Source organism: Leptonychotes weddellii, chromosome 3 (genome assembly GCF_054177405.1).
Source record: "Leptonychotes weddellii isolate Sample4059 chromosome 3, ASM5417740v2, whole genome shotgun sequence".
In the NCBI taxonomy this organism is placed as follows: domain Eukaryota; kingdom Metazoa; phylum Chordata; class Mammalia; order Carnivora; family Phocidae; genus Leptonychotes; species Leptonychotes weddellii.
Genome location: NC_138371.1, coordinates 111234817 through 111262609, shown reverse-complemented (window position 1 = coordinate 111262609; position 27793 = coordinate 111234817). Strand labels below are relative to the sequence as shown.

Genomic DNA, 27793 nt, shown 5'->3' with positions numbered 1-27793 from the left:
CGGAGCTGCTTACTGGGATTCTGGAGCACGGACCACCAGTAGAGGAGTCCCACGCTGGGCAGAAGCGCTGGGCCCCTGGAACACAGTGTTGTTCTCCTATTGGCCTGGGCAGCACTAAGAAGCGTAAGGTCGGGTTTGAAAGCTGAGGCATAATCTGAAGGAGCCAACAGCTGGAGCCTGTCCGCAGGCCATACTCTTTGTACCTGGGGTTTGAGCTATTTCTGGAAGGGGGTCTGGGTGGGGCATCTCTGTGCCTGTTGGTTGCCCTGGGTAGCCGTTGCACACAGCCCCCCCACCGGTCCACCTCACAGTCCATCAGACTTGCCCAGACAGATCCAAATCCTGCAAGTGGCCCAGCCTAAACCAGGCCAGGGGCCCGTCACCCTTGACCTATACATAGGAGTCTCAGAGACCTGGGCCCCTGAACTTGACCTGAGGAAGAGAGCTAGGGGGATGCTGGGCAGGAGAAGCAAGTCGTAGACAAGGGAAATCTTTATCTTATGAATGGATTACATACACCATGGTTGTTTTTAAAAATTGGAATATATTTTCTCATGGAAATCCTACTAGAAATGGTTCCCGGGCTTATTTGCAAACACCTATTAAATTTACAGCGATGTTGAAGGGTCATCCTGAGGTCGGAGGCCGGAAGATCCCCATACCGAGCTCGTGGGAGTAGTGCAGGGAACCCTGCAGCAGCGGAGGACAAGGAAAATCTGTCAGCATCAGCAGGCAGAAGCAGTCGGAGGGAATCCAGGCTGCCAAGGGCATCCCAGGACTTCTGCAGCGAAGGGAGAGCGGCTTAGCTATAGAGAGACATAGCCCACAGGGATGCGGGGACCCCAGGGGTCTGCGGCAGGGGGACCCTGCGGCAAACGCACGCTGCCCTGTACAAGGAGGTTATGCCGCCCCTTTCTTAACCGGGTTTCCTGCCTGCCATCAGCCCAGGCCCCTCTGCGATCACCCTCCGGGAAAGGCTCAGCCAGGCGGGAGGGAGTGAACGAGACATCCCGCAAGCTCTCGGTTAACCTCCAATGCCGGGCGTCTCATCCCAGGGCGCCGCAGCGTCAGAGCGCGCCGGTGGGGGGCGTTCTGCAAGCGGCCACCAGAGGGCGCATCCGCCCTTCCCTGCTCCACGAGCGCGGAGAGGGCGCGGGTGATGAAACCGGTCTTTTCGTTGCCCTTTAATGAGCCGTCTGCTCCCGAAGTGCCCTCCTCCCAGGGCAAGCTCCAGGCTTCTATTAAGGGCAACAGCTTCTTTATCCTGTAACGTGAAGAAGCTTCCGCACAGCATCCCTTAAACACGTTTAATGTGCCTAGAGTGGGAAAACATCTGAAGGGTAGATGTAGAGTTGTTACCCTTAAAAAAAAAACAGACCACCCATTCCCGCCTCCGTGGTGTGTGTAGATTGGTCCTGGGATAGGTTTCAAGTTCGCCTGTATGCCGCGGAGTGCTGTCCCCGCCCCAGACAGGCTGAAGGTTGGAGGCTTACCTGGGTACGGCGCCCAGGTACTCCAGACACCACAGGTAATCTGACTTCATACTGATTTTCCTTATTAGCCTCACATGGACACTCATATTTGTCCAGACGTTGGTTACAACGTGGGGGTTGAAAAATAGGGCCACTGGTGATATTTTCTATACTGTCTACTTAATGCGTAGGGCAGATTCTGGAAGGTACCATTGTCTGGACCAAAGTAGGTCCACGTTGAATAAATATGTCCCCCGGAGTGGGGTTTTCAGGAGCAGATGACACACCAAGAAAAAGTGAACTGAAATCTTAAGCAAGATCCACAGCTGTGAATTCTGAGCTGCTGGAGGGGATGGTCAGACCCGGGGTTCTATGGAGGTTGTGGTTTGTACATTACACAGAGGGTTATGATCCAAAGGCCCCCGGGGGGAAATGCCCATCTTTCCTTGGTTCCAGAAATCGTGATTGCCTAAGCAGTCGATCTGCTCTCCTTTCAACCTTCATCTGTTTCCCTTTTTTGTTTACTCCTGATCCCAGCTTTTGGCCTTTGGAAAGGAGGTGTACCAACCTGCACTGTAAACTTTGTATTTTTCCTCACCCCACTCCTGGCTCCGGGTTATGTCTCCACTCTGCTTTTTCTCTTCCTCTGGTTTTTAGTGTATATTAAAGCTTATATTTGGTTTCTTCTTTGTAAACTGCCTAAATCCTTTGTGAAACAGAGCAAAATGCAAATAAAGTAAGAGACATTAGATACATTCTTTCTATGGCACAGCATTAAGCCAAAGGGTTCATGAATATTTGGTACCTGTAATCCTATGCAGGAGAGGAGAATTTTCAAGTTCTCTGCCAAACTGTCTGAGTGGCAACATTTCCCAATACTATCTACTTCCTACTTAATTTTGCTTAATCTTTGATTTGGACACCTCCAAGTCGTGTCCTCTAGACTTTTCTCTTTTTTATGTAATACACAAAGCCTTATTTTTCTGATTTTCTAATTTCAGAAAGTATATTCTAACTTCTCACGTCAGCCGCAGATTTTTTTTTTTAATTTTAAATCGGTTTGCCAATTTAAACGTTTTTTTCTCTCAGAAGACCTAAGTACTGCAAACCAGCAATATCATTTCACCAATCTGGTCGGTGCCTTTGAAACCTATTAAAGAAACAGAGAGGAAGTCATGGCAGATTGACTCAGAAACCCAGATATCCCCATCGCAATATGCTTTTTTGTTACTGTTGCTATGACAAGTAGTGATACACTTTTTGAAGCCCTCAATTCCTGAATCTCAAAGATTTGACCCCAAATCTGAACACTGTGCATGCTCAACACTATTTGTTAAATGAATAAATGAGTTAACACAACCCAACCAAGATGCTGGGGAAAGATGAATGAATTCCCTCGGTCGGGCCTCGGTAGTTCCATTACTCGGGTTCTCCAGTGGGATTGACTGACTTTCAAAGATGTAAGGATTTGCTGAACTGTTGTTGCTGTGGTTTTCTCTAGGAGGAAGGGACCGGGCCGGAAAAGGCTGGTCTCTGGAAAAGGCAGCTTTGAAGGAGAAAGACTTGGTGGACAAGGAAAGCTTTGGGGAAATGCCTGGAATGTCTTTTTTTTTAATAAAATGAGCCCCTTCCCTTCTCTGTCCCACAACCTCGCCTCCCTCAAGTATTAGCAACTTGCCACATGAATGCCAGCAGTGAAACCCCAGCCCCCTGATCCCACAGCCCCTTCTTTCCCAAGCTTACTTCGAATGTTTGTCCTGAGAGGGTTTTTTTAATTTTTCTTATTTTTTTTTTCTTCTGGGAGGCTTTTCATTTCTGAGGACTTTAGGTCATTGGCCAGGCCCAAAACTTTCAAAGAACAAAGAGGGTAATTAGTCTGTGGGTTTGGGCTGTGTAAACAACTGATTTCTCTAATTCAGGTCAAAAGCTGGACTTACCAAGGACACACATTTTTATGAAAAAAAAAAATGCGTTTATATTAGAAAACTTCACCAGTTGGTATTTTTTCAGCTCCACGGATGTGTCTCATTCTCTCTGGTTCCTGTTTCTTTTGCTTTTACTTTGACTCCTTTTTGAGGAGTCCTCTGCTTTACAAGAAGCAGACAGTGCTTGGTGAGGGGTCCTCTCGGCAAGCTGGAAACATTTGCTTTCCTAACCAGCTTCCCTTCCTGCCAAGGAATCCACGAGCCTGGGGAAATGCTTTTCCTTCTATGTTTACAAAGCACTAAATTTTCGAAGTCATTAATTCCCTTCATAAAGAAAGGGCTTAATGGAGTTTTCTATTAGTCCTTGAGATAGCGGTTATAACCCTGAAAGATCCAGAAAGCTAGGAGCCTAAACTGAAGGGGGTGTGGGGTTGGGGGGTGGGGCACAACAAAATCGGTTCTCTTTTTTTGCCATCAGATTTCTCCGGCAGTAAAGGGAAATATTTTGAATATCTTAATCGTTACCTCACACATTTACTTATTTTGTTCTCCTTTTCAGAACTAGGAAGTGTTGCGTAGACACAGACCCATTCTTTCTCCATGCGTGTGTTTCTCAAAGGAAAGCTTCTTTGTCCTGAGGGGTCAGGGTAACTGTGTCCGGTGTGGAGCACCTAGTGTGGGGGAAGGGAGGAGGGGGAGGCCCAGGATCTCAGCCCCCAGAGGCAGGTACCAGGACCGAGGTGCTGGCTGGTGTGCCCAGAGGACCAGGCTGAAAGGCTCAGTGCTCAAATTACTCCTTGAAATCCAGGCTTCCGGGGAGAGTATTAACCCTTTCAGCACCTTAACCCTGCAGGGACCCCCTCCTGTTCTGAGCCTTTGCTTGTCCACCTCTGGGCAAGCCCAGGCCACCCACTCTGGACTCTGGGGGAAGGAGAGGGGACACTCTTCCTGGTCAGGGCACTGGTCCCCACACATCCCTGTCCCCAGGGCCTTAATGGGGCCCTCCACAACTCTATGATGCGTCCAGTAAAGATTCCTATTTTTTTTTTTTAAGATTTTATTTATTTGAGAGAGAGCACGAACAGGAGGGAGAGGGAGAAATAGACTCCCCGCTGAGCAGGGAGCCCGATGCAGGGCTCGATCTCAGGACCCTGAGATCATAACCTGAGCCGAAGGCAGATGCCCAACCGACTGAGCCACTCAGGCGCCCCAAGACTCCTATTGACTTCAGCATAGATTCGTTTTCTAGAGACTCCAATGGCTATAAGAAGTGTCCCTGTGGCCAGAGGAGAATGCAATGGAAGATGTGTTGGCAGGGAAGGCAACAGTTTTCAAAATATGGCCCACAGACTCCCACATCAAAATCACCAGCAAAGTTTGTTAAAAAATGCAATCACTCCCCACCACCAACACTGCCCCCTACAAACTCAGAACTTCTCAGGAAGGCCTGCGGGGGGGAGGGGGTGGTGGGAACGGCAGGGAAGACAAGGACTCCTGCACCTGCCTCTGAGCCCCTGAGGCACCAGCCCTCCTGGCCTCCCATGATGGTCCCAGAAGACTTTCCCTCCAGGTTGCAGGAATGCTGGGCTCCCAAGGGAGGCGACACTGCCTGGAGGCTACAGGGGACCCCCAAGACATGCTCTCCCCATGGAGCGGTCTGCACACTGGGCCTGCCAGCCTTCCAGATTCGAAACCTTCTTGCATACATCAGTGTTTTCACCTCAGTGCTCCTGGGTAGAATCCAAGAGAGCATTAGAGTCTCTGGCTTGAGAGCGCAGATTTCAGTTACCCTGGAGATTGCTTTTGTTCCCCTGGCTGCCTGCTTGGTGTGTGGATCTGGCCCTATCCTAGTCACATTCCTAGAGAGACCCCGCAGGAGCCATATTCGGTGGAAGAAATTTACAGACAGGCACGGGGATCAGGACTGCCTTTGGCAAAAGGAATTCCCAACCTCTGACGATCGAATGAAGCCGGGGCATGTTGGGGGCCCCGCCTTCCCGGGGAGCCTTTCAAAGATGCTGGGAAAGATCTTCCGGTTCTAGTGTCACCTCTGTGTCATGACTTTAGAGGCAAGGAGCCAGGAACCAGGCCCTGGCTGTGCCTTTCATAGCTGTGTGACCTTGGGTACATTCCTGTCTGTCTCTCAGCCACAGGTGGTCTTACCTGCAAAATAGAAAAAATAATAGTCATAACGTTCCTGCAGCGTCGGTGAGATGAAAGCTCATAACAGGGGCCCAGCTGGCGCTTGAACAGATCTAGTCCTCCCCCGCCTGCCTCTAGCATTCTTACTCTGCATCCGCACCAGGAACTTAAGCGTGTACCTGGACACTCAGAGAAATTCTAGCCACCTCAGAGTGACAAGTGATCCATCATGCCTGAGATTCCTGAGTTTGAGTAGAGATAATTATCGTCAGTTTTTGAACGCAACATGTTTGCCCAGTCTGGTGATGAGACCTCCCGTCAGGACAGATGCTCCACCAAGCTAGGGATGGATGATGCCTAAGCTGTCTTGCTTTGAGGATTTTCTTCTGAGCCCCACCGTGCCGGGGTGGCTCCGAGCACAGTAAATATTTAAGCACATGTCTTGGATAGCTGTCATGGATCTGGATGCACCAGGAGCCACGGAGCAATACATGGACTCCTGCCAAAGTGCCCCAGCTCTGAGAGACAGTGTTGATGCCACTGTGGGGAGTCTGCCGGCTACCAGTGACTGATAGGTAGCCGAATTCTGTGGTCTATGCATCGTCTTGGAAACAAATTCTTGAACTGGGAGAAAGAGAAAGCAACTGTAACTAAAGCTTTCCTTGGGCAGAGCTTCCCAGTGAAGGGAATTGGCACATTTCTTGTGTGCCCATTAAGCTCCAGGTGCTAGGCTAGGAACTTTACACATATTGAATGTTTTAATCCTTACAACAGCCAGAGGAGGGACTATTATCGTCACCAAGAAACAGAGGCTCGGAGAGGTTAAATTATCTCCTTGGAGTCTTACAGCTACTCGGTGTCAGAGCGAGGGGACGGAGCCGGGGGTGGCAACTGTAACTGTGGAGAAAGGGGTCAGTGGCGCTCTTCGGAACCCTGAAGCCTTGCCAGTCACATGCTCTCAGAGACTGCGGCTCCCTGAGACTGGGGACGAGGCCCCTGCGTACAGGGGATGCCCTCACGCTTCACTACTGGGTCGATGCTAACCCACTTCCTGATGCTTCATAGATGCCCACTGGGTAAATCGGTTCTGTCTTACCTCAAAATAGATACTTAAGACTCAGGGGAATGGAAAGACATCAGAGACAAAAGCAAACAGATGCAGGATTAAGGTGCCATGCCCCCTGTCAACAGAACCCCGGAAGCCACATTCTGAGAGAGAGGGAGGCCACTCCACCTTCGTCTTCAACCCCCGCCCATTTGCATTCTCCCTCCGCTTCTCACACAGACCTCTGCGCCCACCAGCCACGGCAGGCCCTTCCATACTCTGTTCCCTGGATCGCTGGCAGCCGCATTGACACCCAGCAGCTCCTTCTTACCCAGGTCGGTGCCTCGGCTCCCTAGACGTCACCAGGAGACTGGCGCAGCCTGCTGCTTCTCACCTGGCTCCGACTCCTTCTGTGCTGCATCATAATTGTACGTTTATACATTTTTCCCTTCTGCAAACGGTGAGCCCTTCAGAGGATGCTGTGCCCATCTGTGGTCCCCCAGGATGTTGTCCAGGGCTTGGCACATGGAAGGCACGTGACCGACGCATGCTGACTGGCAGACTGAATGAATGGATCGTGGCCTGGGAATAGAAACTTTGAGTCTCCAATCCATATTCTAGGTCAGGAGCATCTATCTGGTCATTGTTTTCGTTGCAACCTGAGTGCAGTTCTTTCTCATTCAGAGATCGTCAGTCAGTCTGACGTTCCCTCGGACGGTAAGCAAGGTTACACTGCCTTGTGGAGAGCTCCTAAGGAATAACCAGTAACTAAACAATGACAATAAACAACACTGGAAAACTGTATTTTTAAATTTCCGAGCAAGCATTTTAGTAGATACCAGGACAATTCATTTCACTCTTTAAAGAATCACCTCAACAACTCAGAAGCGTTCACTGAGTACCTTCCAAGTGCTTGATGCTATGGGGGGAAATTATTAAGATCTTGTATGAATAAAAGTGCTTTATGGCCCTCCGCACATTTCACAGAATTGCTTCTGCATTTCTCGGCGTCTTCACTCGGTGGGCAGAATAATGGTTGTGGAAGACACCCCTGCTCTAATCCCTGTCACCTGAGAATATGTGACCTCACATGATAAGAGGGACTTTGCAGATGGGATTAAGGGAAGGGTCCAGAGATGGGGAGATTATCCTGCTTATCTGGGTGGACTCAGTGTTATCACCTTGGTCCTTATAAGAGGGAAGGAGGAGGGTCAGGGTTGTCGTAGATGAAACAAGGGAAGCAAATGGTTGGAGCCATGTGGCCAGGAGCCGAGGAATGCGGGCAGCCTCCAGGAGCTGAAAAAGGTGAGGATGCTCTCCCAGAACATCTAGAAGGAATGCAGCCCCGCCAACACCTCAACTTTAGACTTTTAGGTTTGTGGTCACTTATTACCGACACATAAGGAAGCTAATACAAGCATCCTTACAGTGGACATAGTGATAGTCCTTACCTCATGGGGTGTGCCACTGGGTGACAGGTGACAGTGGTCCAGAACAGCGCCAGGTACATGGCCCTTTGCTAGTTGTCATTATCAGAGAATTATTATTTTATTGTTATTTATTTGGGAAACCTTACTCTGTGGGGTAGGCAGGCCCACTTCATCTTCATTGAGTGAACTTGTATTAAGTCCTTGCTAGACACCAGGTCCTCAGTAACACTGGGAATCCAAGAGGAATCGAATGGCCTTTCTGAGCCCAGGGGGTCCTGGCAGGTTGGGGAGGCGGACATCTCAACAAGGAAGGCCAGCTTGGGGTGACGAGACTCAGTGAGGGGTCTACCCCGGATTGGGAGTCCAGGGGAAGGATCTCAGGTGGGCAGTGGGGGTGACTGGGGAGGTCCCTCTAAGGAAGGAAGCCTTGAGCTAAGCACTGCAGACAGCAGAGACCACCAGGCCGACAAGGGGAGGTATACTGCAGGCAGAGGGGACGAGGGAGGCCTCCGTAGAAGAGGGGGCGGAGCACCTGCCCAAGATCCCTCAACCGAGACTCAAACCTAGACCCTCTGCCCTCGCCCCCTCTGCTGCTCTGGGGATACTAGCTGCCTCAAGGGGTAGATGGACACCTGGATATGGGATAGGACACAATTTAAAACAACCATAGAAGTCCCCATGTGAGAGAGTTTAAAAAATAAATGGTGGGGAAATTCCACTGGAAAGATGTGAAAGGACCAGACTTGGGAAGATTTAAAGAGGAAAGAACATGAGTTGGACCCTATAGGTGGGTAGGATGTGGACAGTCAGGGGCGGGAGTGAGGGAAGAAGAACCTTCTCAGCATGGAGGCTGGGCCTCCCAGAGGCAGGGGAGGCAGGCCGCTGGGCGAGCGTGGGGAACAGCCACAGAAACCCAGAAGGTAAGGATGACAGGCGAGCCGCAGAAAGTCACGCAGGGCCTTGAGAGCTAGTCCCAGCCAACACTTTATTCTGAGGATATCTGGGGAGTCTGCTGAAGGGTCTTTGAGTAATAGGATGAAATCAGTGTCTTAGAACTACTCATGGTCTGTCTATGAGACCAGGACTCAACTTTATGATTCCAGCATGGTGCATGTTCTGTTGTTATTTGTTGAACCGAATTGACATTTGTAGGATGATTGGAAAGAATAGTGAAATCTGGCTTCTGATCTAAATCCTCCTTGCTCACGCCTCATTGGAGGTGGAAGCTAATGTTGCCAACCTCCACAAAGACCACAGACCTTAAAATTCGCAGAAGGTTATGTCATCCCAAATTAAACTCTCTGGGTGTTGCCTTTGACCTTGCCCGGTGTATACAAAATATCTCGCCAAGTGGAGAGTGAAATGACACTCTTTAGCTCCTATTTTATGTCTAAATATTGACTGTTTATAACTGAGTGTAACCAAGTATTGACTCAGTTATAAAACAGGAGCTGAAAGTGTGTTTTCAGTGCCAGGTACCGATGGTAAGAAGCAAAGTCTTCTCTGGCTTCTAAGCCTTAGCACAGTGTGATTGCTGCCCACGCCAACCCCGCATGTTGGGAGTTGTTGAACGGAATGGGGGCTTGGCTGCCAAAACGTGCCAGAAATTGTGCACCAGAAATAATAGTAACAACACGTGTAGAATGCTAAGAAACCATTAGCACGTATCACAGCAAGGAACACAACTTGAACTTGGGCAAAATGAGGAGCACACTGATTCATCTAACCAAATGATGGCGGAAGCACCCTAGCCTCAGGAACTACTGGAGCAGGGACTCAAGTTCACAGAAACTTCCAGCCACTTTAGTCACATGCTTCTCTCAGCATGTTAGCTTCATTCTCATCAAAAGGTGGTGGACCCTCTCTTCTCTAGGAGGTGGGGGGACACGACCACCAGCAGCTTGCAGGCTCTTCTCCCCCTCCCAACAAGGAACACCTCTCCCCCACCATCTGCAGTTCCAATAAGGCTCAGGGAGGGACTGTCTCCAATGTCCTCCCCTCAAGGGACTGAGGCCAGGGAGGCAGAGACACAGAAAAGGATGACAACCCTCTTTTGGTCCACGTGGCTGGAATCGGGGGACAAAAGGCAGTGTCATCAAAGAAGGGCTTGGGCAGCAAGAACACTAAAGAACCATCCTGGGCCAGGAACAAACTTCAGGATCTGCTGCATAGCAGCTTGGGATGAAGTTAGGCCTGGGAAGGTTCTATTATCTTTCCAGGTCATCCCGCCTGGCCTCTGTATCCTGCCAGCCAGGAGACCTCACTTACCCCTCTGCCTCCTGGAGTCAGCCTCGGCTGTCTCCCCACTTCCCCTCCGCGCTGGGTCCTCTGAAGTCCCCGATGCCTGTGGCTAAAAATCCAACTTTGCCATGAAGTTAACCTTGTGTCGGGCAGGCGCAACAATGAGAGAGACTATATATAAAGACCTAACATTCTTGTCAAAGACTCGCGAGAACCTACAGCTTCAAAATATAAGGTGGGAGTGAAATCAGATTAGGTTGGCTTCAATTGTTCATCAGAAGTTGGCAGATACCTCCCCCAACGACTGTGAATTTGACGTCTACGGCAAAAGCTCAGTGACCAATCAAGTCATTGATCATTGCCCTGGCAGGTGGTTAAACCCTAGCCGTGGCGATCCCGCTTGAGGAAAAGGCCTTGCCAGCGGTGAAATGTTTACCTAGGGATGGTGGGATTGAGTCTGTCCTGCGTTCCACTGTTGGTAGTACCAGACAGAGCCTGCCCTGCTGCTTGCAACTGTTTTAGATCCTCCGGCACCACGGATCCCTAACCGACCCCAGATGCCTGGCATCGGGAGCTAGCCCTGACTTGCTCATCCCTGCCCCCCACGGCCAGCGCTGGCTTTCTGCGCGCGAGTCATCAGCTGGGTGCCACCGAGCTCAGCCTCGAGGGCCACCCTCTCACCGTGAGTCAGCCAAGCCCACAGCCAGCAGGCCGACCTCCCTGGGGGCTCAGAAACAATAGAACCTGCCTGTAGCTAAAATATGTATTTTTTTTTTTTTCCTTCTGTGAAGCTATTTAAAACAGAAGCCTTAATTTTCTGGTTATCCGGCCAATAGAAATCCCGTCCGTCCTCGATTATCAGATAGCTGGCTGTTATTGCCTGGGCTAGTTATAACTTAAAGCAATGGAGGGCATCTGACTCTTGATCTCAGGGTCATGAGTTCAGGCCCCACGTTGGGCATGGAGCCTACTGAAAGAAAGAAGGAAGGAAGGAAGAAAGGAAAGAAAGAGAAAGAAGAAAGAAAGAAAGAGAGAGAGAGAGAAAGAAAAAGAAAGAAAGAAAGAAAGAAAGAAAGAAAGAGAGAGAAAGAAAGAGAGAAAATGTTGAAGGTAGGTTCATTGCACTCAGAGACAAACTCTGTCCCTTTGCCCTCGGGATACACCCTAAACCTTAGCTCCCAGTTGGCTTTGAAAGTCTCACGTGGGTGAATGGGTGCCTGGCTGAGCAGAGCTCCCTCACTTCCCCCGTCCCTGATGATAGGTGGCCCAGGTGTCACCTGATGCAGAGGAGAGTGGGTTAATGTGTTGAGAACTCACCCCTGCATGTGAGAGCCAACCAGCCAGCTGTGTGGGAGCAGGCTGGGGCTTCGGGAAGCCACGTTTGGTACGGGACTTCAAGCAGCAATTTGGTCAGAGGGAGCTTGGCAGCCCGGAGGAGACATCACGTAAGCCCGGCACGAAAACAACAGAGCTTTGAGGCCAGCGGTTTATGGGTGTTTCCAATAAAGACGCAGAGCCCAGCGCCTCTCTGAGGCGTCCCCAGCACAGGAACACAGCACACATTTATCTGGCCACATTTGCACTTTTAAGCACTTAGGAATATCCAGAGAAGGGGCCTGTGTGCCTTTCCAAGCATCCTGCTGACCTGCCCCTGAAATCAAAGCTGTGCGGTCAGATGCGGATAGGGGAGAGGGCGGGGCGGAGCCAGGACAGGCATTAAAGGCTCAGGATGAAATGGCTCCTCAGTGGCAGACAAAAGTATGCTTTTCCTTAAACCATGAACCTGGAATGTGCCCTCTGATGATGATTACAGGACGAATCAACACTCAAGTGATGGAAACCAGGCCCACGCTTTGCTCAGGGTGTACAGGCTGGGACAGCTGTGGCCTAATGAGATCCAGAAGCCTTACCGTGCTCACTAGCAGGTCCTCAGGGGAGGGGGCACCCAGGCGCTGTTCTGAAGGGCTCCCTGCCCAGCTCGGGGGCTCTGCAGGTGTGCACCAGAGTCAACCCCATCCCACCCATGGACTCCCTGCTTGGGTGACAGGAAGGGGTTGTGGTGCTAGGGTCAGAGCATCTGGACAGAGCTATTCCCGGACCTCCTCCCCAGCTCGAACCGTGACCCAACTGCCTGCAAATTTCTCAACTACATCTGGAAATGCACGTAAATTGTGCTCCCTTTGCACTTGGTGGAAATGATATTTCTATCTAATACATAATGAAGTCCCATGATAATGCACTCACAATAACATAAGATCAGATGAATATACAGGGAGGGTGATTGCTCCTTGCCCCCTGGTCATTCCACCTACCTCATTAAAACACAGGCCCACATTTTATGGGACCGAATTCAGGGGGCCCTACTTAGGAATTTACTGTATTTTTTTAGTGACCTAAATCATGCATAGAGAAATGCCAAGCATACCGAAGCCCCCTCCACCTGCTGCCAGGACCACTTCAGTAAGAGACAGCCCTGGTAAGATGCTGTTCTCAAGGACATTTCTACCTGAAGGAGCTTACATTTTATTTTATTTTATTTTTTAATATTTTAAGGTTTTATTTATTTATTTGACAGAGAGATACACAGCAGGAGAGGGAACACAAGCAGGGGGAGTGGGAGAGGGAGAAGCAGGCTTCCCGCCAAGCAGGGAGCCTGATGCGGGGCTCTATCCCAGGACCCTGGGCGGAAGGCAAACGCGTAACCGACTGAGCCACCCAGGCGCCCCAGGAGCTTACATTTTATTTTATTTTTTTTTTAAGATTTTATTTATTTATTTGAGAGAGAGAATGAGATAGAGAGAGCATGAGAGGGGGGAGGGTCAGAGGGAGAAGCAGACTCCCCACTGAGCAGGGAGCCCGATGCGGGACTCGATCCCGGGACTCCGGGATCATGACCTGAGCCGAAGGCAGTTGCTTAACCAACTGAGCCACCCAGGTGCCCCAGGAGCTTACATTTTAAATGCCTGTGGGTCACTGTCACCTCTCAGTGGTCCCCCAGGTAGCGGCTCAACAGTTTACGAGGTGCACGTGGTCTCAGTAATAATGTTTAGTCCCTCGCAGAGTGAAGGGGAGAAAGATGGCTTAACGGATCCTTTCATAGCTCATGAGCGTGATGATTGGGTGTTCACGCCGTTGTGCGCTCTGTGCCCCCCTCCAACCTTGTTACAACCTCGGCACGTTACCCGTCTGACATGAACTTGGAGGAAAAAAAAAAAAGATGGCTTAACAGAGAAGTCAGGGCAGAACATTTATTCTGGTCCGCACAGGACTGCAGATCCAGACTTGCCCTTGATAATAAGCTGCTTCCTCACACAGCTCTGGGGAGGGAGTACGGCTGATAATTAATTCTCCACCATTTGGGATAGTATAGATCCAGCTGTTCCTTCCAGCATCGTCTTCCCCATCACCATTATTGGAGCCACTGGTCCTGAGAGCTGAAGCATTCTTGAGAGATTGGAGACCTGCACATCACTAATCTTGCTTCATGTCATTGTCAGTGACAATCTCGACTGTGAAGGAGCTCTGATTCCTGAACAAGAAAGAAAAGTACCTTCTCCACAGCTTCAGCACAGAAGACGACCTTGAAGAGGACACATCCAAGTGTGGAGGGGGATAGGAGGAAGGTACCGATTTTCCACAGTTAATATTGTTCAGGCTTTCTGGAAAAGAAATCACGGTACAATTTAGACCTGGCCACACTCTTGGAGGAAGTTTGCTTCACTATCTGGAGTCCCGGCCTCTTTAAAGGGGCAGAACTCTCCACATGTGACTACAAGATTGCTGTAGTCCTGTCTGGAGCAGCCCACAAGCAGACAAGTCAACAAACCCAATCTCTTACTCACAAACAGAATCGTGTGAACTTCTCCCTGCCCTCTGGCTTTACCCATAGGAAGTAATTCCAGAATATACTAGAATGTTCTAGAGCTTCCCAAGAATTCTGGAATGCCTATACTCTCTGACCAAGCCTACCCAGCTCTCTCCTCCAGAGCCCTTGCAGACTTTAGAATCTCCCACCTACAGATTCTTCTCCCACCATGAACTGAACTGGAGTTCAGAGACTGCTTGTACTTCATGTCTGTTAACCTCACCACTCAAATTTATTTGCTACTCAGTATGTTCTCACTATACTGCATTTCCTTTTTCTCTAATTTTTTTTTTGAAGATTTTATTTTATTTATTTGAGAGAGAGAGAATGAGAGACAGAGAGCATGAGAGGGAGGAGGGTCAGAAGGAGAAGCAGACTCCCCACCTAGCAGGGAGCCCGATGCGGGACTCGATCCCGGGACTCCAGGATCATGACCTGAGCCGAAGGCAGTCGCTTAACCAACTGAGCCACCCAGGCGCCCTCCTTTTTCTCTAATTTTTAATCACAGTCTACAGTGGATGTGTGAGAGGCAGGAGAGCCCCCACCTCCAGTCTCGTCAGCAATTTGTAGTAATTGTGGGACCTCCCTGACCCCCAGAGGTAGTTATATGCTCCCCCTTTGTGTCCTCAACCTTCAATATAAAAGCTCACTACACTTTTTCACATTCTGTGGTGACTGTCTGATATGCCTTCACTCTAGAAAATAACATTTACTGAGCACTTCCTACCTGACCGTGTTTAACATACATTATTTCCATTCCTTTAAGATAAGTATTCTTTATACTATTAACAGATGAGGAAACTAATGTTCAAAAAGATAAAGTAACTTCTTCAAGATCACACAGAGAAAGACGGAGCAGAGAAAGCAAGCTTCAGCTGGGCAGGCCTGGCTCCAAAGCCAACCTTCTTTCCATGGCCTCCCTGCAGTCAAAATCCTATAAACCTGGTCTGGGCTCAGACTTTCCCTCTCTGTCCTGGAGGTTAACCCTGAGACTGAGAAGTTTCATGGGACATGGGACTTTCAGTGCTAAAACCAGGACAGTTGTCCATCTAGGGAGTGTGGACAGCTGGACCTTAAAGTGGGCCTCAGGTGTAGAAGGTAGATGCCAGGGAGAGCGGAGCCAAGGGAAAGAACGCCCACTATATGCAAAGACGCCCCCTGCAGGGCAGACACTGTGATGACAAGTCTTCCACCGGGGCAGAGGGTTACAGCTTTAGTCTCCAGCCCAGGACACAATCAGGATCATCTGGAGAGTAGAGACGGGACTTGTCAGTGGGTGAGATACGCCAGACATTGGAGAAACATCCTCAAGTCTTTTTTCCGTGTATATGAATTCAAGGAAGCTAAAACTAGATAAAAATGTTTGAAAATATTCATGGATCCAGTGGACTCACCCACCTCAAATGCTCATCTCTGAGAAGCTTCCAGGTCCACATGCTCCCAGGTCATGACCCAAGGTCCTTGGGGTGCTCCTGATCCTGTGCCTGCTAATAGCTCCCCCCCTCCAACACACACACACACACACACACACACACTCACTCTCATCAAAGCATTTTGCAGTTTCACTCCACGTTTCTGCACATGCTGTGGCCATGGCTCAGACTAAGTCTCTCCTCCCAGAGCCTTCCTGACTACCTCCTCCCTGTCCGGGTCACCGTTCCTTTCTGTTGTCCATCTATGTTCACTGCAAGGGCCACTGACTGTGTCTTATTCCTGGGGTTCCCAGTACCGACCCCGGTGTTTGGCAAGCAGATGATCAATGACATGGACACTGCACTGCATAGGGCATGCTGCTAACGAAGTCTCCCAGCTTGAAAGGCGCTCTGCTCCAGGTTGCAGCCATGGGCAAGTCCAGGTTTATAAGCACTGGGCTTACTGTCAGCTTCTAACCAAGTCTACTCAGTCGCTGCTGCCTTGGAGGCCACCCCTTGGTTGCCATGGGAACCAGCCCCTCACAAAGCCTCTGGGGCCCATGGAACTCCACCCGCACTCCCTGCTGCAGAGCCTTCTCAGATGCTACTGGGGGAACTGCCCAGGTGCCAGAGCCTCCCTCCAGCATCCCCTTCCCCTTAGAGTTGCCTTGATCCACGTACAGCTGTTTTTATGGAGAAATGCACTCAAAGTTGCAAAGCGACCAGCAGTAAGTGAACTGCTGGAACACAACGGGTGAGGTAAAGTGGCTTTGCTCTAGGCAGCTGGTTTGAGAAGGGCAAGAACCAAGAAGCAGGCGGATGGGAGAATGGAAGAGGGATCAGGTCTCCTTTCTCCCCAGGGTGGGGGTGCGAAGTCTGATGCTGGGACAGGGGAGCTAGGGAATGTTGCCACCTGCCAGTGGTGGGTCCCAGCAGAGATTTTACCAACTGGCCCTGGAAGGCAATCGGTGGAGTATTTCGAAAAAGAGGGAACTGAGGCTCAGAGACATTAACCAGACCCACGTTCATTTCTTCTTTCCGGGCACATGCTGCCTGGCCTCCCTTGCAACTAAGAGTGACCATGTGGCTATCCAAGGGATCTGAAAGGAAGTGATGTGGGCCGCTTCCAGGCTTGGTCAACTCTCCCACGCACGCCTCCATGCTCTGGTCCTCTCATGGCTGGCTGGACTGATGACCCCTGGGCAACCTTGGAAGTGAACAGTGACCTGATGAAGATGGCAGAGCCTCTGCCAGTCCAAGTCCCCAAATGAGTGTGCTGAGTGGGTTGCCCCACAGTCTTTACACCTGCCCAGAAGTACTAAACTTCTAGTGTGATTATACATGCGGAGGTCTGTTTGTTACAAGTATCCTTCCCTAACTGATACAACAGGACCATCCTGTCTGGCTTTCAGCTTCCCTGTACCACATGTCACAGGTCAGGACTAATTCCAGGGTGACCAGTGGCATCTGAGATATATAGGCTCCGCTGGACAAGCCCAGAGATGCTGGGCTCAGAGATGTTTTTTTCATTGTAACAACTGCTTCCTATGCTCTGGAGGACTTCCAAGAAGCTGGCTCCAAGACAGAACATGAGTTGTCCACATGACATGTTCCCAGGGAGATTATGGATTTGCTGCCTGGTGTCTGGTACTTAAAAGGTGTTCTATAAATACCTATTGGATGGATGGATGGATGGAAAATAACTTCTACTATAGGGTTCCTACTACAAGGGAAGGAGAGAATGTCCTAAATACAGCCATGTGAAGTCTAATTGAGACACAGGAAGGTAGCTAAAGAGAGAGAGCTGTTCACTCCAGTGACAATACCCACTTGCAGTCCAGCTGTGTTAAGGGACGTGGGTGACCGGAGATGGACAGGCCCGAGGGGGCAGCTGATGTGCAGTGTTAGTGGCCCCTCCTGCGGCGGAGGCTTCACACCCATCCCTGACCAGGGCTAGGGATGCCACCTTAGCAAATAAAAACACAGGATGCCCCGTTCAATTTGAATTTCAAATAAACGACGACTATCTGTCCAGATAAAGCTTGGGACATACTGATCCTAAAAAAATGATTCATTTTTCTAACATCTTAAATTGAAATCTAACTGGCTGTCCTGTAATTTGATCTGGCAACCCTTGACTGCCCAAGAAGGGATCTTGTATGGACAAACGGAGGAGACAGCTGACACGGCCCGGATCAAAGACCATTGCTTCAGGGACAAGCCTTCTCGTCAGGGTGGTTTGCTTCTTGCGAATAACCAGGAGGTAGAAGACCTGTAGCAACTTCATTTGGCCTCTTTCCTGCATTCTGGAAAGTATTCTAAGTATGGAAAATGGTAGGTCTATAAATAGTGGTGTAAATTAGAACAGGAAAAAAACCAACAGCAACAACAACTCTGGCCTTCAGTCCACTAGATCCAGAAAAGAAATCCTTCCAAACCAGTGACTGTTTATTAAATGTGAAACAGCCTCATTCATAATAGAATTTATGGAACGGGAGCACAAGGGGCCTTTCTGTTTTTAACCGTTAGAAGAAGTCTCCAAGTTTTTTTCAAGATTCTTAAAACAAACATCATTCACATGTAGTTACTGTCACTGTCAAAAAGCTGATACTTAATAAATAGTCCATCGTCAGCACAGAATTCTCGATCAGATACTGTTGTTCTCCCCTCCTTAGATTCCACAAAATTTTAGCTTACCTTAATATTCCTGGGAGCCATAGAAGAAAGTTCTAAAAGTAAAGTTCTAAAAGTAAAGAAAGTTTTAGCTTCACCCTTCCCACCACCCACAGATGACATTACAAGTTTACAGTGAAACCTCTTGGGAGAGAAAAAAGGCAAGAGAGCTGAACGGGTGAACCCCTCACCAGCCTGGGTCGGGAGGACTGGTCAGAGATATCTGGTACCACATCCTGCCTGGTGTGATGATACCTCATGTTAGTGACAAGATTCAGAGCTGCATCTAAGCATCACATTGTGACAGAACCTCCCATCACATCACCCCCATCGGCCACGTGTTTTACTTGTCATTGTCCCCCACTGCTGTCCCTATTTTAAGGCTTGCCTCTCCGCAGGCCATTCTCAACCCAGCGGCAGTCAGAGGGATCTTTGTAAAATGCCATTCTCCCATTTTAAACTTTCCAATGATTCCCTAGCCTTCTAAAAAAATATATCCAAACCCCTTCACGTGGTCTACAATGCACACGACTCGACCCCTCTGACCTCACTTTCTTCTAGTCTCCCGCATGACATTCACCCCAGCCTACCAACACTGGTCTGCCTTCTGCCCCTCAAACATACCAACCCTGAGCCCTGCTAGGGCTCTGCATGAACTGCTTACTGTGCTTGAAAAATTCTTGCCCTGGGTGTTTGGCTGGCTGCTACCTTTTGTCATTCAGGTAACAGCTTAAAATTACCTTGAAAAGCAGCTTTTCTAGATAGGAGACCTACAGCAAGTCCCTCCTAGATCCCTCCCGATCTCCTCATTCTATTTTATTTTTATCATCACACTTCGCACTAGCTCATAATTTTTCATTTATCTGCTTATTGTCTCTGTATCCTCAAAATAGAATGTAAGTTCCGGGAAGACAGAGACCCGGTTTGTCTTATTCAACCCATATCCTGGTACCTAGCACAGCATGTAACATAGAGTAGGCTGTCAATACATGTGTCGTGCAGGAACCATGAAGAAATCCTCATGAAGACAGCATATACACAGACTAATAATACTAGCGAATATTTATCCAGGGCTTGCCACGTGCCTGAGCACTTTACACGTATAAATGATTCCCCTAACCCTCACGATGGCTCTCGGAATTCTATTACACATTATCCCATTTAAAAGACAAAGGCCTGGAGCACAGGTGGGAAAAATAACTTGCCCATGACCATGTCAAGACTAAGGAGTTGCCTGGAGAACCCCAAAGAAAGCCCAAATCCTGGGACATAAATGGGACTGAGTCTAAGCCAGTTTCTGGAAGATAGTCCCTGTGAGGCTTTTTGTTGTCTGTGGTGCTTGGTTTCATATCATTTGCAGAGTTCTGGTCATATGTTAGGAGGAAGGAGAACCAACCATGATTTGGCAAGAATTATGAGAAAGCCAAAGACAGAAGAGGAAGGAGGCCAGCGAAGACCTCAATAAACCACTGTCTTCTGTGTCCACCCATCTGTCCACTTGTCATTCACTCAACACACGTGTTTTGAGCACGTAACCACCGCCAGGAACTATTCTAGGCACGTTTGTCCATCAAGAGGTGTTAAGAACAGTAGAGGCACAGAAGCCAGGTGGAGGAATATGGGGTGCCAAGGCTAGAATGCTGCTTTATAGGCTTCCTCAGGGGGTCTGGGAGCAGGGAATTCTAGGTATGGGGATAGCAAGCATAGAGGCCCTAAGGCTCGGGAACACACCTGGTATATCTGGAAGATAAGCAAAGAATGGGTCTGAGACAGACAGAGCAGTGGGGAGGGACAAGGTCAGAGGAGAAGAGAGAGGGCTTGCAGGTATTGTAAGGTATTTGGATTTTACTCTGAGTCCATGGGAAGCAATGGTTTGGCTTAACAAGTTTAGAGAATCGATCTGGCTGCTCAGAGACCATGGGGGCACCAGCAGAAAGCGGAATACCAACTATGGCGGGGGTTCTGCCCCCTGGTGGACATTTGGCAATGTCTGGAGACATTTTTGGTTGTCCCAACTTGAGGTGAGAGGGGAGGGTGCAAGTGCCATCCGGTGGGTAGAAGCCAGCGACGCTGCTGACCATCCTACAGTGCACACAAAGCCCCCACCGGAGAATTACCCAGCCCAGAATGTCACTGGTGCTGAGGTTGAGAAATCTCAAGTTCAGAGATTACTACAATAATCTAGGCAAGAGATTTACTCATCAAATGGGTGCTAAGCATCCACGATGTGCCAGGCAATGCACCAGGAACTGAAGATACCACAACAAACAAAACAGACAAGGTCTGTGCCCTCACAGAGCTCACGCTGCAGTGATGGTGGAAGCTCAGAACAGGGTGGAGAGAGATGGCAGGGTGCGGATGGCCGGACTTCTTAAATGTCTGTTGAAGGCAAAACTGACAGTTTGCTCAGAAGTGGATATGCAGAAAGAAGAGTCAGAGTTGACCCCAACGCTTTGTCCCGAGCAGTTAGTATAGAGTTGCCATGTATTAACACAAGGACCCCTGGAGGAGAAAGCGATTTGCGGTTTGGAGCAATCAGAGGTTCTGTTTTGGATATATTAAGTAGACATGAGGGAAACTAGATATTTTAGTCTGGAGGTTTTAAAAAAAAAAGGCTGGAGGTAAAAAAAAAAAAAAAAGTCAGAGACAAAATCTTCGAAATTGGCAAATGTAAAGAAGAATACTCAGGGATTCAGTTTAAATGTAAGAACACGCCCAAGAGATCCTCACACCAAACCTGAGCTCTCCCCCTTGATGAGGCTGGGGAGGACCTGGCAACAGAGGATGAGTTGGGAAGACAGCAGGTGGGCAGAGTCTTGTTGGAAGCCAAATGAAGAAAATGTTCCAGGAGAAGAGAGTGGTCAAACCATGCTAGGTAAGTGATCTCATGCAAGGAAGAAAATTTAAATACCACCCAGCCCCATTTCTAACACTATAAATTGTTCTGTTGAGCCCATCACAAAACTTGATCTGCCTATTGCTGCCTTATCCATTCAGTCCCTCCAGGAAAATTACTGAGCCTGTATCCTGATCAATAAATTAAACTGGATGTTGCATAAGATACAAAAATGATTAATACATAGTTTCTGTCCTCATGAAGGTTTCTATCTACTAGAGAAAACACAACATCCACAAAAGCTTCTGTCACATCAAAAGAAGGAATTAATCCATTGGTACTCACTGGGTATCTACTAAACTCATAGCATTCTTGTGGTTAAAAAGCTCTTTCTGCCCACGGGTCCTGTCCCCACACTTTAATAAAGCCACCTGTTTGCACCAAAGATGTCTGGAGAATTCTTTCTTGGCCGTTGGCTTCGAACCTTAACGTCTGGGCACCTGGGTGGCTCAGTGGGTTAAGGGTCTGCCTTTGGCTCAGGTCATGATCCCAGGGTCCTGGGATCGAGTCCCGCATCAGGCTCCCTGCTCAGGGGAAGCTTGCTTCTCCCTCTCCCACTCCCCCTGCTTGTGTTCCCTCTGTCAAACAAATAAATAAAATCTTTAAAATATATATATATATACAAGAGAAATGTAAGACAAAGGCTTTTGTCTCATGGAATTTACAATACAGTCGAGGAGACTGGGGTAAACACAAATGAAATATTTAGAGAAGAAATAAAGGTAAACCACTATAGTGTAAAGTGGGAATGGCTTAGGTGTTTGAAGAAGGAGGAAACCATTCATATTTAAAGGCTCTCTTTATGAACTCCAGCCTGAAATGCTTCCCTTTTGCCGTGGTCCACATATGTGTGGGGGATGGGAGTCACACGGAAGTTGGGGATCAGGCAAGAGGATATGAATAAATCAGCATCTGACCATGACAAGCTCTGAGAAAGTGGCCCCAAAGCATGCTGGCCACCCGCTGCTGGTTGGAAGAGACTTCTAGATGTTCAGCCTCATGATTAAGCATCTACCAGGACTGGCAATGGAAGTGGAATTCAGACCAACATGGAACTGAGATATCTTGGTGTCTCTTCCCATTCATTAGCTCCCAGCTGTTATTTCCCCCAGAAGTAACCAGATAAAAGAGTTTTTGCATTTGAAATGTTGAGGCTTTGGAAAAATCAATTTCCACACCATTTTCTCCCTCAGTCTGATATAGTAACCCAAAATACTTCTCAATTTTGCATACCCAAACATTACAGTGGGAAGTTCATGCATTTCTGCATAATGTAACCAAATCCTCATATTATACTGAACCAAGCTTCGGTGCTCACAGGAACTCTTTGTGTAAGGGGCAAATGAGCCTCAAAGGACAATCAGTCATTTGCCTGTTTTAGCCTAATTTCTGGAGTACAGCCTGGGCAGTAAAGCAGTGGCCTGCTGGACATGTGTAAGTAGAATATGGTGCAAGTTATTATAAAATTTATATGCCTTTTTCTGTACAAATTTCAAACAATTCTTAAGGTAAATGTGAAGTAGAGAAAGGATCAGAGAAACCGTATATTCTCTTTTTGTGCTAATTCCTGAAATACTGTCTCATTACAACTCAAGATAACTCAGAAGGAAGACAGAAGGACAAATTATTTCAAGAAAATATCTACTTCCTCTATCTCCCCTCCTCTTCTTTCTTGAATCAGTTTGCCTTATCAACAAATCAACAGATATTCCAATTATCTGTTCTGTCAACATCCCACCAAAGCCAAAGGAAACATGGTCATTTGCTCTGGTCCAAATAAATATGGGAGTAGATTATTTTTTTCAAACAGCAAAGGACCATAGAGTTAGAAATTACCTACAAAGTCTGGAAGGCTTATACAGCCATTATCAGGAAAATTCCTTAAAGTCTCTTTCTTTAACAAAGAAACAATTAAAAAAAAAAAAGACCCATATTTTTATTTTTCACAGTGTGAAGCCATCCTGTTCTCTTTGAGCCCAGTTCTAAATTGGAAAATTCAGAAAAATAAATTATAAATACCCAAGATCAATTGATTTCTTATGAATGTGATTTTTCTTATCTGACATGTTTTCCATAAATTAGGATAATGTTGCTGTGTTTTTAGATTAAAAGACCCAGTTCAATATGTCTGTCCGCAGAAGAGGAAATGAAACATCTGCTTCGAGCTTCCATTAGGAAGATGACTTACGACAGGCAACTGTCAAGCAAGGCGTCTGGATTCTGATGGTGCTGGTTTAGATCATGGTGCTGAAAGTCTTTAAGAATCCAATGAGAGTCATAGAACCTCACCACAGCCCTTCCCCACCCTCCACCCCCAGGAACAACATGAACGATAAGGATGTACACATGTACAATCCTGAGGATAATTTTAGGGTTTTTGAGCTTCCTCACCCTCAAGCTCCAGACCTGTATCCCACATCCGTTAGCTTCAAGCCGTCTGATCTGGGTCAAATGACTTGTTCTCTTCTAGGTTCACTTTCCCCCTTTGTAAAATGGGCATGTAATAATGACATCTACTTCATCGGTTTGTTCTGAAGGCTAAAGGAGTAGATATATCTGAAGCCCTTGGCACAATGCCTTGCCCATGATGACAGCTAGCTATTGTTAGCTGTTATTTTCATGCTTGGGCCATGAGGTTAAGATTCCCTGGTTAAAAAGAATAATATAGGTACTTTATAGTTTATTGATACCATTTTTCAAAAAAACCCGTATTACGGTTTTAAGGAGTAAGAGTTAAAAATATGGGTTTACTTTACAATGTTCATAATTTACTTTAAAATAGTTTGACCTTGAGGGGCGCCTGGGTGGCTCAGTCGGTTAAGCGGCTGCCTTCTGCTCAGGTCGTGATCCCAGGGTCCCGGGATCGAGCCCCGCATCGGGCTCCCTGCTCAGCGCGGAGCCTGCTTCTCACTCTCCCTTTGCCTGCCTCTCGCTCTCCCTTTGCCTGCCTCTCTGCCTACTTGTTCTCTTTCTCTCTGTCAAATAAATAAATAAAATCTTAAAAAAATAATAATAATAAAATAGTTTGACATTGAGCATGAGAGCAGGATTTTGTATTAGTGGAAACCTCAACTCTAGGGGCATTTAGTTGCCCTTAGAAATCCAAGGGCGGGACCCCTGGGTGGCTCAGTTGGTTAAGCATCTGCCTTCGGCTCAGGTTATGATCCCAGTGTCCTGGGATCGAGTCCCGCCTTGGGGGGTCCTTGCTCAGCGGGGAGCCTGCTTCTCCCTCTGCCTGCTGCTTACCCTGCTTGCACGCTCTCTCTCTGGCAAATAAATAAATAAAATCTTTAAAGATAAATTTAAAAAAAACAAGGGCAATAGAGAAATTCAACTCCCAAGGGTGGACAGCTGGGATTACATCAGAAAAGCATCAGCTCTCCTGATCTCAATCGCCACCTGAGGCTTTGAAAATTAAGATAGTGAGTATCAGAAGTGAGTTTCTATTGGTGAAATGAGAGGCTTGCTGGTCTACATGGTGAATATTAGAAATAGGCTCTCAATATTAAAATTAAAAGTATTCAAGTTTTGAGGACTGGGTAGATATTGGGAAGGTGCTCCCCAGCCCATGCGTGAATGGGCTGTAGGAATCCAGCGAGGCCTGAGGCCATGTCCATAGGGATGGCATTGAATGTTGTAGCTTCTGACTCAAGGAAAGCTTTTAGACAAGAGGTGGAATCCTCAAGCTCACAGTTGTATGAACTGTCCTGGGCCTGCTTTCTAAAGGAATGTTTATTTAATAAAAGATCTGCATCTGTGGCCAAATTTGGTCTGAGAATTGCTTTCTTAATAACAAGATAATGAGGTTGAGGACATAGCTAATTCTCACCCACCTTAAATGTCCCAGTGCCATCATATACCCAAAATTACCCATGAGTTGTGGTTGGACCTTTTGGATAAAGTCAGTTCACAATGACTTTAAAATAAGATAGACTTGAATTTGGATCCGGGATATGCTCCTTCCTAGCTCTTTGACCTTGGGCAAATGTCCTCACCTGGGCGTTATTAGAGGATTAAATAAGATAAGCCCTACAAAGCACAGTGAAAGGGTAATAAAAGCATTGTCATGGTTATTATTAAGTGTTTAGGGATTCTCATTTCTCCTAATTGTAAGTGGCTTTTCAATATCCCTTGATTTTCATTTTCCTTGGTGATTTACACAGAGCTGTAAGTCAAAACTGTCACTCTTATGCTTTTGTAATCTATGTTGCTCTGGTGATTCCTCTACCTCTCTGACTGCTTACTGTCCCATTAGAATAAATGTTCCTCAAGGGCAATCTTGTCCCTCTTTGTCACTGTTGATGCCCAGCACTTAGCCCTAGGCCTGGGATATGGTAGAGGCACTCTAGGAACTTAATTACATAGTGATTCTCTTCTCACCCAGGCTCAAAACCAGCTCTTTTTTATTCTCCTTCTCCTTTCCCTGTTCCCATGAAACCATTCATGCTCCCTCTTTGTTATTTATTCATAATGTTATATCTTCCACTCTCTTCTCCATCTGCTCTGCCGCCATCTTAGTCTGGGCTCCATCTTGCATTTAAACCATTGAAATTGTCACCTATCAATTATCTCCAGCTTGTTCCTCCTCCCCCACCTAGTTATTTCCTTTCTTCAACTATCCTCAACAAAGCTGCCAGATTAAAGATTAAAGATTAAAATCTTGCTTCACACAAGTCATCATTCTCTCAAAAACAAAAACAAACACTTTCAACAACTCTCTACTGAAAGCATCCAGATCCCGTAGACTGGCTGGCAACTGAAGTGTCCACAACCTAACCCATGGCCTTTCCTTTTAGGTAATCTTTCACTCCAGTCAAAATGGTCTACTCATTATCTCCTATTGATCCCTGAGTTCACAGTCCAGCATTTCTCAAATCTTCTCACCAGTCTCCCTAAATTACAAAGGAGGTTGACTCAAGTACAAAGTGTGAGATGTTACTTTCTTGTGTTTTATATTTACAGCCATATCAATTTTGCATATGAATTTTCTATATATCTCTTAGTGGTAAGAGCTTTTCTGATGCTATGCTTTAAAATATTTCCAACAGGGGCGCCTGGGTGGCTCAGCCAGTTAAGCAACTGCCTTCGGCTCAGGTCATGATCTCAGGGTCCTGGGATCGAGCCCTGCATCGGGCTCCCTGCTGAGTGGGGAGCCTGCTTCTCCCTCTTCTTCTACTGCTCCCCCTGCTTGTGCTCTCTCGTTCTCTCTGTCAAATAAATAAATAAAATCTTAAAAAAAAAAATGCTTCCAACAGAACAATAACAAAGTAATTAAGTAATAAGTAATGGCTACTTTTTAATTTAATTTTTAGCATTTTAAGGTCAGAAACTTAACTTGTTTCATGGTAACACACTAGTTGAGAATCCCTCACTGAACCAATGTGGAACATTCCAGAAAAGTACCCAAGCAATTCTTGACTTCCTGCAGACCCACTTCCTTTCTCTGCCTGGCCTCTCCCATTTGATTCCTCAATAACTGCCTCACCAGAGGGGAAGAATGAAGGCAGGGAACTCAAGAAAGGAAGGCCTTTGAAACAAAGGGTTACAATGAGATGAGGTTCAGGCATTAACTATGTTTTCCATGGTCCTCATTAACCCAGGTGATTGAAAGAGAGAAAGGATTTGTCAGCTGAATCACAAAATGTTATTGTGGGTTTTGTCCTCTCAGTAGTTATGAACTATGCGCACGTGTGCGCACCCACAGACTTTCCCCAGCAACCCCCTCCTCCACCAGGCATTTTGTTGAGGGAGGTTACAAGAACCATCCAGCTTCATGGTGTCACAGTTGCATCAGCCAGCACTCTTTTCATACCAGCTGATGCCCTGATAAGTTTAAATATAATTGGGGGGAGTGGGGGAGGCTGTGCGCCCAGTGGGCATGGCTCTTGGGCTCTAGGTGAGAATAGACATTTCCGGACAGTGGCTGTGACCTCGTTCTGGTTGCCATACTACTGATGTCAAGGATGCAAATGTATATGCAGGGAAGGAAGTCATCTTGCACCACTTGTTCAGGCTTTCGCCACCTTGTTTATTGGCTGAACAGTTATTTATTAGTTTGAATTCTGAGGCTTTTTTTTTTTTTTTAAAGATTTTATTTATTTATTTGACAGAGAGACACAGCAAGAGAGGGAACACAAGCAGGGGGAGTGGGAGAGGGAGAAGCAAGCTTCTCGTGGAGCAGGGAGCCCAATGCAGGGCTCGATCCCAGGACCCTGGGATCAAGCCCAATGCAGGGTTCGATCCCAGGACCCTGGGATCATGACCTGAGCCGAAGGCAGACGCTTTAACGACTGAGCCACCCAGGCGCCCCAATTCTGAGGCTTTTATTTCAGTATGTTTATGGAGTGGCTTCCAGTCTATTAATAGCAAGTCCATTTTTGCAACAGTCTTCAACTATTAAGGCCAATTTCTGTTAAAAATTGTTTCTAAAAGTTATCATGAGAGAGCCAGAGTGGTTGCTTTCCGTTAGATAGACCTTCTAATATTCTTGAAGCCTGTGCCGACTTCTTTTAGGCAAGTAGGAGTTGTGCGTGCTTGCAGGGCCGCAGGAAATTCTTTTTTTTTTTAATTTTTATTGTTATGTTAATCACCATACATTACATCATTACTTTTTGATGTAGTGTTCCATGATTCATTGTTTGTGCATAACACCCAGTGCTCCATGCAGAACGTGCCCTCTTTAATACCCATCA

At 47.5% G+C, this 27793-nt stretch overlaps 1 protein-coding gene and 1 non-coding gene across 2 annotated transcripts in view; both read left to right on the top strand.

The window, feature by feature from the left end:
- Positions 1–27793, top strand: part of HSPH1 (heat shock protein family H (Hsp110) member 1) — a 467085-nt gene that overhangs the window by 310138 nt on the left and 129154 nt on the right. The gene's annotated exons all lie outside the window — the stretch shown is intronic.
- LOC115943466 (small nucleolar RNA U13) lies at positions 13344–13447 on the top strand. The gene has a single exon (XR_004078044.1). It is a non-coding gene; the product is annotated as a small nucleolar RNA U13 (small nucleolar RNA).